Source organism: Trachypithecus francoisi, unplaced genomic scaffold, assembly GCF_009764315.1.
Source record: "Trachypithecus francoisi isolate TF-2019V2 unplaced genomic scaffold, Tfra_2.0 Lachesis_group10, whole genome shotgun sequence".
NCBI lineage: Eukaryota > Metazoa > Chordata > Mammalia > Primates > Cercopithecidae > Trachypithecus > Trachypithecus francoisi.
Window position 1 is genome coordinate 11546867 of NW_022681455.1, and position 11115 is coordinate 11557981.

The window sequence follows — 11115 nt, forward strand, 5'->3', positions numbered from 1 at the left end:
AGGTTGTGGAGAAAAGGGAATGTTTATACACTGCTGGTGGGAAGGTAAATTAGGTCAGCCATTATGGAAAGCAGTATGGCAATTTCTCAAATAACTCAAAGCAGAACTACCATTCAACTCAGTAATCCCATTATTAGATATATACCCAAAGGAATATAAATCATTCTACCATAAAGACACATGCACATGTATGTTCACTGCAGCACTATTCACAACAGCAAAGACATGGAATCAACGTAAATGCCCATCAACAGTAGACTGAATAAAGAAAGAAAATATGATACATATACACCATGGAATACTACACAGACACAAAAAAACAAGAAGAACATGTCCTTTACAGCAATATGGATGGAGCTGGAGGCCATTATCCTACATAAACTAACACAAGATCTGAAAACAAATACTGCATATTCTCACTTTTAAGTGGGAGCTAAACATTGAGTACATACAAACACAAAGAAGGGAGCAACAGACATTGGGCCCTACTTGAGGGTGGAGGGAGGGAGAAGGGTGAGGATCAAAAAACTCCCTATCAGGTACTATGCTTATTACCTGGGTGGTGGAATAATCTGTACACCTAATCCCCCTGACACGCAATTTACCTATATAGAAACTCTGCACATCTTTTTTTTTTTTTTTTTTTTTTGAGGCGGAGTCTCGCTCTGTCGCCCCGACTGGAGTGCAGTGGCCGGATCTCAGCTCACTGCAAGCTCCGCCTCCCGGGTTCACCCCATTCTCCTGCCTCAGCCTCCCGAGTAGCTGGGACTACAGGCGCCCGCCACCTCGCCCGGCTAGTTTTTGTATTTTTAGTAGAGACGGGGTTTCACTGTGTTAGCCAGGATGGTCTCGATCTCCTGACCTCGTGATCCGCCCGTCTCGGCCTCCCAAAGTGCTGGGATTACAGGCTTGAGCCACCGCGGCCGGCCCAGAAACTCTGCACATCTACCCCAAACCTAAAACCAAAGTTAAAAAAATAAAAATTAAGATTAAAGTTTTACTATTAAAAACTATAAGTTTACGCGAATATTTCCAATTGCAATCAAACATTACAGAGTACATTGCCTTTTACCCATGTCCATATGCATTTCCCTTCTCAACAGTAGGAAACCTGACTCTCATTCTCTTATTATCATAGATATGTGATACATATTATACATACATCATGTATATAAAATTATAAAATATTACTATAATAAATGCATTTTATGAAGTCTAGAATACAGAGAATGTTTCTGAATTGCTAGCCCATACCCTTGTGAAAAGCAAACCTGCTAACTATAGTTAAATATCTCTTTATAGTTTTAAAGATAAAATTTACATAACTGAAGTGCATAAATTGTAAGTGTTCAATTTAATGGCCTTTAAAAATGTACATACTTATAATATTAGACTCAAATGTAACCTCTTCTTTGAAGACTGTTTTGCCTAAGCTCCACATACAACTTTAACATCCCTTTATTACAAAACTTATTGCAATGATTTCTCTGTAGAGAAATCTACTCTGTAGAGAAGTCCACTATGTTCACTAGAATATTAACTCGTTAAAGAAAGGGACTATGCCTTTTCAGTTTGGGGTTTCCACTTTTGGACAGTATCTGATATACAAGGTACCAATGAATGTTTGCTACATAAGTAAAGTTCCGTTGGAACAAATACCCTGCAGCTTTAAATAGGGGAGCTGTGTAATATTAAATCTACGATCTGCTTACTACTAAATCATCAGCTAAGGGAGATTCCACTAAATCACCAGCTAAGGGTGTTATGACAAGAACTGTCAGAGCATGAAAGGAAAAAGAAGGCAGCAGTTGAAATGCTAACAAATCATTAGGTTCCTATAACTCTTTACAGTAAAGAGACATAAAGCTGCTCTAATCACTTATCAACTAGCCTTTGAAATTGGTGGGTGGCACAAATTATTTCCACTATATTTATATATTAAGACTTCAGTCTTAGCAAGATATTTCAAAGTAAGTATAGGTTATCTGTCCAAAACTTAATGGAGAAGAACATTTTTGTAGTTCTTGGTTGATATTCTGACATCTAAGATTATTATTTTCAGTTGTCTAAAAGCAGAGGGTAATCAAATCTGTTGACAGGTATTACTTTTATAGCACTAACTATCTTGGCAAAGAGAGAGGTTACATGCACTGAAACATGATTATAGAGTTGTTTTGGAGTCATGTCTGGAGTTGTCCTGGTTTTCTTTAAATAACAACAATGAAGAATATATATATTCTTATTAATATCATTTCATCAAATATTTGTTTCAAATGTCCATAAGAAACTACCACAGAGCAGTTTTATAAAAAGAGCCCTGGAGAGAAATTTTAAATTTCAATTAATTTAAACCTGGATTCTGTCTCTGGATCATCTAGCTGCCAACTGGAAACCTTAGTCAAGTCATAATACTTGCAGTTAAAGGAAGACAATAAAGGTACTTCATAAGGTTGTTATGAAGGCTAAATAATATGTCATTAATAATAATAATATTAATAATTAAAAAGAGTGAATTATATGTATTAGGGACTTACCATATGCTAGACACTCCAAATTTTGTATTTAATTCTGACACAACCAAATGAGGTAGGCCTTCTTATTACCCTTTTTGAAAGATGAGAAAACTGGAGTTTAGAGAAACTAAGTGTATTGCTCAAGGTCACACACAGTAAAGTAGTAGAGCAAGGATTCAAATCCAGGTCTCTCAGGCCAAAATACAATTGTAAGTGTAATTGCATTTCTTCCAAATACCTGTAAAGTGCCTAACAGAATGTCTGACATATATTAAATCATCACGATGTGCTAGGCCCTTTTGATTCTCACTGCACATCCTCTAAGACATCTCAAACATGCTAACAAATTTAACAACCACCTAAAATATATTATGCCATCAAATCTGCTTTTCTAACTCAAACCGCCTTTCTCCAGTCTCAAGAACTATACATCCAGCTTCCTTAAGTGTCCAACAGGCATGCCAAATTCAAAATGGCCCCATTCAAACTTACTACTTTTCTCATAAATGTGCTCCATTTATGATCCCCAAACAGTGAATATTATCATTTATTCAGATTCCTAAAATAGAAATATGAGAGTCAGGGTTTGTAAAAAATAGTTTCATAATCTGATTTAAGTCTTCAATGCTTATTGACATGTTCTTTATATTTCCTAAGATAACTGATCAAATCTTTCTAATCATTAAACATTCAGCTTACATATTATCTCCCCTTTGGATCTTTGCAATATCAATTAAATAGTATCACATATGTTCAGCTGCCATACCTTGTATCTAACTCTTATTTATATGTTATCATACCATATTTTAGTTAAAAATTTTCATATTTCTCTCTTCTCCTACACTAACACAGTACATCTGAACTTTTGGAATGATAGAAATGTTCTATATATGTGCTGTCTACTATGGTAGTCAATAGCTACATGTGGTAATATATTAAGCATTTGGAATGTGGCTAGTGGTATTAACATAATACCTGTCTGTCAACAGAGGAACTAACTTCTTAATTTTATTTATTTTCACTGAACGTAAAAATAATTTTAAAATAGCTACACGTGGCTAGTAACTACTGTAATGCACAGTGTAGCTGTGCTCAGTGAGGGCAAATACCATATCTTATTCACTTTTATCCAATGCCTAGAACATAGCAGACCCTAAAAATATATATGGAGAATGAGTGAATGAATGAATAAATATTTTACAGTGGTAGAACAGAGAAAAATCTACTTAACACAAGTACCAGCAAACTATTACATAGAGGTACTGTGAAAACTAATAAACACTGATTTCTTGGTGAATAAAAACTTAATGCAAATAGGTTTCCAGAATGAAATGGAGAAGTAATTGCTATCGGGTCAACCCACTCTCAGGTAACAAATATAAGCTCCATACAAAATATAAAATAGAATTAGGTTAATCTAAAGGCACTCTAGAAGACCTGAAAGAAATTGGAAGTAAACTTATACTTGAAAGAAGGAAATGGCCATGTAGTTTTCCTGTTTTGGTACAACATTTTGCTGGAGGGTAGGCCCTAGTTGCAGCTTTCTAGGTGGGTAAAATTCTAGTAGAAATCCAGTCTTATTGGCTTGGAGAATGACAGGACAGATTTTGGAGGCCATGGCAGCTGCAGAGTGAGAGGGAAACCCACAAAAGATAAAAGCCATGGGTGGGGCAGGGCAAGGGGGATTCTATATGTGAACCTTGATAAAATCTTTGGCTGACCCTGCACTACATCTGCACAGGGATAACTCCAAATAGGCCTTATGAGTCTAAAATAACTGAATTGAGTTTTCAGCTGCTCCACTCCACAAAAAGCAGGATTGGAGTTTGAATTAAAGTTAAATTAACTGCCTGCTTAAAAACAAAAACAAAGAAAACAAATTCCTCAGAGGGACATAACAGATTCCAGTGTCCCTACAACACATCATTCATAATACTCGTGTGATCCAAAATTACTAGATTTATGAAGAAACAGAGAAATGTGATCTCAAGACAAAAGGCAAATAAGTGAAGACTGACTCTGAGATGACCCAGAGGTTGGAATTAGCACACAGGGATTTTAAAACAACTACTATAACCATTTCAAGGATTTAGAGAAAAACATGCTCACAATGAATGAAAGGATAGAAAATTTTAGCAGAGGAATCAAAACTACAAAAGAGAAACAAATGAAAATCTAAAAAAATTTTTTAAAAACTGTATTTAAAATTTGCAGATAACTTAAAATGAGAAAGTCAATAAATCTGAAGCTAGAGCAATAGAAAGTACCTAATCAAAAAAAAAGAGAGAGAGAGAAAAGATTAGAAAAAAGTGAAGCATCTCAGTGATCTATGGAAACAATGTGGAAAGGTCTAACATGTGTAGTTGTAGTCTTAAAAACAGGGGAGAGAGCGTAAAAATATTTGAGAAAATAATTGGAAAAAATTTCCCAAGTTTGGTGAAAGGCATTAATTTACAGATGTAACTATAACAAACCCAGTGAAGCCCAAGTAGGAAAAATACAAAGAAAACCACACGTAAGCACATTAGAATCAAACTTCTGAAACCATGGTTAAAGTGAAACTCTTGAAAACAACCACAGATTAACCACAGATTAACATATTCCATAATGTGGAATGACACGAAATAACAATAATTTCTTGTCAGAAACAATGGACACAAGGAGACAGTGGAATGACTTTTCTAAAATGATGAAAGGAGGAAAAAAGTCAACTAAATGCAAAAAAAAAAAAAAATTGAGAATGAAGGCAAAATAAAGATATTTTCAGATAAATGAAAACTAAGATAATTTTTATTAGCAGACCTATAGTACAAGAGACACAAGGGAAGTTTTTTGTTTGTTTGTTTGTTTGTTTGTTTGAGTCAGACTCTTGCTCTATTGCCAGGCTGGAGTGCAGTGGTGCAATCTTGGCTCACTGCAACCTCCGCCTTCTGGGTTCAAGTGATTCTCCTGCCTCAGCCTCCCGAATAGCTGGGACCACAGGGGTGCACCACCACATCTAGCTAACATTTGTATTTTTAGTAGAGACGGGTTTCACCATGTTGGCTGGGATGGTCTTGGATCTCTTGACCTCGTGATCCACCCACTTCAGCCTCACAAAGTGTTGGGATTACAGGAATGGGCCAGAGTGCCCAGCTACAAACACAAAAGAAGTTCTTTAGGCAAAAGGAATTAATGCCAGGTGGACACTCAGGCTTTAGAAAACAATGCAATGCCCCAAATGATATATATGTGGCTAAATATTAAGATTATCCCTTTCTCCTAATTTGTCATAAACAAACATGACTAAAGAAAAATCTATATTTGCTTTAAACCCCACATTATTGTGGGATTGATAACATTTTTAGATGAAGTACATATGACAACCAAAACAGAAGTAGTAAATGAATCTCTATTTTCAGAAAGATTCTCCTTTACACGAAGTGGTCCAATATTCAATCTAAGTAGGCTGTGAACAATCAAGGATGTAAACTGTGACCCCTAGAGCAATCACGTGAAACAATACAAAGTGATATAACTAAAAAGCCAACATTCATTAAAAAATAATTCTCAAAAAAATTTAATTAAACAAAAAAAATGGAGAAAGTAGTAACAGAGAATTTAAAAACAAAAAGCAGACGGGACCAACAGAAAATAGTAGTAAGGTTGTTACTCTAAACTCAACTCTATCAATAACTTAATTAAATGGAAATGAACTAAATGCTCCAATTAGAATTAAGAAATTCTCAAAGGAGATAAATGAGTAAGATTCAACACAGTTTCTCCATCAGAGATGAACTTTAAATATAAAAATACAGATATGTTGAAAGCAAATGACAGGAAAAGATTTATTATGCAAACTGTAAGCCTAAGAGGGCTGGATTAGCTGTATTAATATCAGATGTAATAGATGCCACAAGACAAAAAGTAAAAAACAGACATACTGTAATAATAAAGGAATAAATTTACACAAGACACAATAATTATACATGTATGTGGGTCTAATAAAACAGGTTTACGATACATAACATGAAAAAGTAATATAATTGAAGGAGAAAGAGACAACTCCACAATGACAGTTGGAGATTTTTTTATGCCTATTCTGCTTATGTAATATAGTTGGAGATTTTAACATTGCTTTTAACAGCAATTGGCAGAACAAGCAGATAAAAGACCTGAATAATTTTCAGTCTCCTTTACCTAGTAAATTGACATTTATAGAACACTACACCCAACAATTGCAGAATAAACGTCTTCAAGTAACGTGTAATGTTTACCAAGATAAACGAAATGCTGGGCCATGAAACAAGTCTCAGCACATTTGAAAGGATTAAAATAATGCAGACAATGTTTTTGGATCACAATGAAATTAAATTAGAAACCAAAAACAGTAAGATATCAAAGCAGGATAAAATTCACATATGTGGATATTTTAAAACATATTGTCTATAATCCATGGGTCAAAGAAAAAAGTCGTAAGATGTATTAGAAACTATTTCAAATGAAATGATAGCGAAAATATATCAAAATTTGTGGAATACAGCTAAAGTAGTGCTAAAAGAGAAATTTATACCTTTTCAATGCTTAGGATAGGAAGGAAGAAAGGTATACAATGAATGACCTTTGTTTCCACAGTAAGATCCAGAGAAAGAAGAGAAAAGTAAATCCAAAGTAAGTAGAGGGGTTGGGTGCAGTGGCTCAGGCCTATAATTCCAGCACTTTGGGAAGCCAAGGTGGGAGGATCACTTGAGGTCAGGAGTTTGAGACCAGCCTAGCCAATATGGTGAAACCCTGTCTCTACTAAAAATACAAAAATTAGCCGGGCATGGTGGCACACACCTGTAGTCTCAGCTACTTGGGAGGCTGAGGCAGAAGAATCTCTTGAACCTGAGGGGTGGAGGTTCATGAACTGAGATCATGCCACTGCACTCTAGCCTGGGCTACAGAGTAAGACTATGTCTCAAGACAACAACAACAAAAAAAACAAAGAAAGTAGAAGGAAGGAAATAATTAAGATATTATAAGAGGAGGAACATATGAAACAGAAAACAGACAAATGATAGAGGAAATTAATAGGTATAAACCATTTTGGGGTTTTTCTAGGGGAAATGACATCAAAGTTTACAAACTACATATAGACTATCTAGAAAAAAAAAAGAGAAATCACCAATATCAGGAATAAGTATGTGAATATACTACAGATCCAACAAATATGAACAAGTGTATGCTAATAAATTCAACAACTTAGAAGGAATGGACATATTTTCTGAACAATACAACTTACTAAACTGACACAAGATGAAATAAAAATTCTTAACTAGTCCTATATATATAAAAGAAATTGAATTTGTTTTCAAAATCTTCCCTCTGAACTCTGTTAAACATTTAGGTAAGAAAAAGCATAACAGTCTTACACAAATGCTTTCAGAAACCCAGGAGGAAGAAACACATCCCAGTGCATTTTATGAGGTCAGCATGATCCTGATACTAAACTTGACAAAGACATTTCAAATAAGGAAAATTAAAACACTGGTCACGTTAAGTTGATTTTCTTTCCCCATCACTAACAGGAAGGCAGGAGGGCCTGAGTTTGTGGGTGGGGAATGTGGGCTAGCTGGCTGGTAGGGCTACAACATCAAACTTGTATGCAGTTCCCAACTGCACATGGAAGAAAATGAAGCCCAATCTGGCCTTCAGGTTACTACAAGACCTTGAAAGAAGCCTGAAGTGGGTGAAGAAATGTAGAAAAATTAACTTACAAGATAAAACACCTGATTGGCTGAGTAAACATTATTGTCAAACACTTTATAGAACTAGTACTTATAGGAGAGTTCTTTGCAATTATGCTATGCTAGCAATGGTTGATTTTGCTGATCATCTGAACAATCCACATGGTGGACACTGAAAATAAATTAAATAATTGAGTGATAATTAAATCAGGACACAAATGGAAAAAAATGATGAAACTTCTGAACAGAAACAAACCAATAAAGAAACAACAGCAATATGCAGAACTCCAGTGCAGAAGAAGAAAGTGAAGAACAAAATGAAGGCATTTAACCCCTAAACTTTGAAGAGAATAAAAACAAAGATCACTTAACATTTTTATTTGAAGTTTGGTTTTTACAAAATACATCTTTGGATGAAAATGAGGTTGACCAAATCTCAAAGGGTTTCTTTTCTCCTTTTAATGTTTAAGCACTGCTGGAGTGCAGTGTACTTTCTGGTGAGGCAGTTCTGAGAAAGTTCTTTGAAACACATTATTCAGTTTGAAAACACAACAGAAACAGGTGCTTGAGATCTACAACAGCTGCACTGGGAAGAAACGGGGAAGTGAGAGATTCACTTCTTTCCTATTGTTGCTAATATGGAGGACATAAAAAGCTGAGAAAAAGCAATCACTGGTATTGGTGAGGCTCACTGATGAATCTCAGGGCCAGAGAGAAGGATGTGGGATTTCTCCCTTCTGAAGCTGATGCAGGAAGTTTGGCTGTGAAATTTCACACTACAATAACTGAGAAGTGGGAAATGAACAAGGAAGTCTGGTGTGATCTGGCTTAGATGACGTCTAGTAGACTTTCTTTCAAAATGGCAATCATGATAACTAGAACTTTAGAGAAATAACCCCAACATATCTACACACCTTGCTCTTCCTCTGCCTTTAATATGTAGAAGTCAAAATCAGTTTTCTGTTGTGAGAGGATCATCTATTGCTTTGGGAGCAATTAAAGATGGCAGTTCTCTTTTCTATGTTGATCACAAGTGCTTTAGAGCTCAGTAATATAATGTCTGTCCTCTTTCAGAACAACAAAGAAAAGGCAAGTGAACTGAAAGAAATCTGCTATTCACAATGTACAGGCATGCATGATGCTTTGGAAATGTTTTTGTTAGCAATTGTTTTGTGTTTAGATCTTATAAAGGATGACACCCATGTTACATGGAATACCTTTCTAGCTGGTTGAGCTTTTGTTCTCTGTAGTGCATTAACATTTTGATTTAATTATAAATCATCATTGTTCATAAAAGTGTCCTATTTTCAGAAAGATCATTTGGAAAAAATCTCCAAGGCCACACCTCCGATGTCTTCTTAAAAATAGGCAGCTTAGGCCGGGCGCGGTGGCTCAAGCCTGTAATCCCAGCACTTTGGGAGGCCGAGGCGGGTGGATCACGAGGTCAGGAGATCGAGACCCTCCTGGCTAACACAGTGAAACCCCGTCTCTACTAAAAATACAAAAAACTAGCCGGGCGCGGTGGCGGGCGCCTGTAGTCCCAGCTACTCGGAGGCTGAGGCGGGAGAATGGCGGAAACCCGGGAGGCGGAGCTTGCAGTGAGCCGAGATCGCGCCACTGCACTCCAGCCTGGGCGACAGAGCGAGACTCCGTCTCAAAAAAAAAAAAAAAAAAAAAAATAGGCAGCTTGACTGCAGTGTTGCATTACAGAAAGAGCTTGAAGATATTTATATTTATTGTAAATTTTGATTTGAGGAAGCCACAGGGTTGACAACCATACTTGATGCTGAAATGAAACATGCTGGGAAATTCCTCAGGGCTCCGCAAGATAATCTAGAATCTCAATGAACCACAGAGAATTACTATAAAGAAATAGTGCTCCAACAATGAGGCACATTATCCAGGATCTTAAACATGTTTTCTTAGAACAGTACCTCACAGTTCTTAAATGTTCTTCAACAGTCAAAAGCAGTTCACTGGTGGCCTTGGTCATAGAACAGCGAACACCATGCCAATGTGTACTGAGCTGACTTATTCAATCCTGATACATTCTCTGCCAACCTTCAATGTTGGAGGTTAAGGCCAAAACACAGAAAAAAAGACAAAGAGCTTCCACCTACCACATATAAAACTCTCTATTTATCTCACTTAAAGTTTTTTTTTTCTTACCGTTTACATGTTACTGAAGGTCCTGTGTATTCTTCCTTTTGATGAAGTTTGAGAATGAAAGCTATGAAATTGGATGAAAGCGTCTCAAACCATAACTAAGAAACACTTCAACAGACAAGAAGTCAAGTAACTTTGCACTGCTTACCATAAACGTTGATATAAAAATAGGATTTTAATGTAACAGTAGACACATATATTAAAAAACTATACATAGAGCCAGAACTTCCTACAAGTACTTAAAAACCATTGAAAATGCCTAATAGTTTTTCTTTTTATATTTGATATTTAGAGGAAAAGCTGTGAGTTGTATGTAGGCCACTTAATCACTGAATATTTACCCACAGACCTTTCACTGGATATATTAAACACTAAAAATCTGCTGTTGAGTGGCCACTATTTGAACTTTCCTTCTTTGAAGACTTTTCCTTTCAGAATACAGCATTAAAAGAACATTCTATTTCTTTTGTTGGCAAGGTAGGGATATTTTAGTAAAGTAATTTTGAGCATAATGTCATGAATCTAATTATCAGGTATTATTAAGTTACCAGTTCTTTCAAAAAGTAAATGTTAAGGAGGTGTAAAGAGAAGGAATATATCTTATAAAATATTACAATAAAGCACAGGATTGACCATTGACTAATGGGTGTTAAAAATATGGAATGGGTAGTTAAGGAAATTACCAACCAGCAGCAAAAACTGTGAACTCACCAAACCGAGATTTCAAT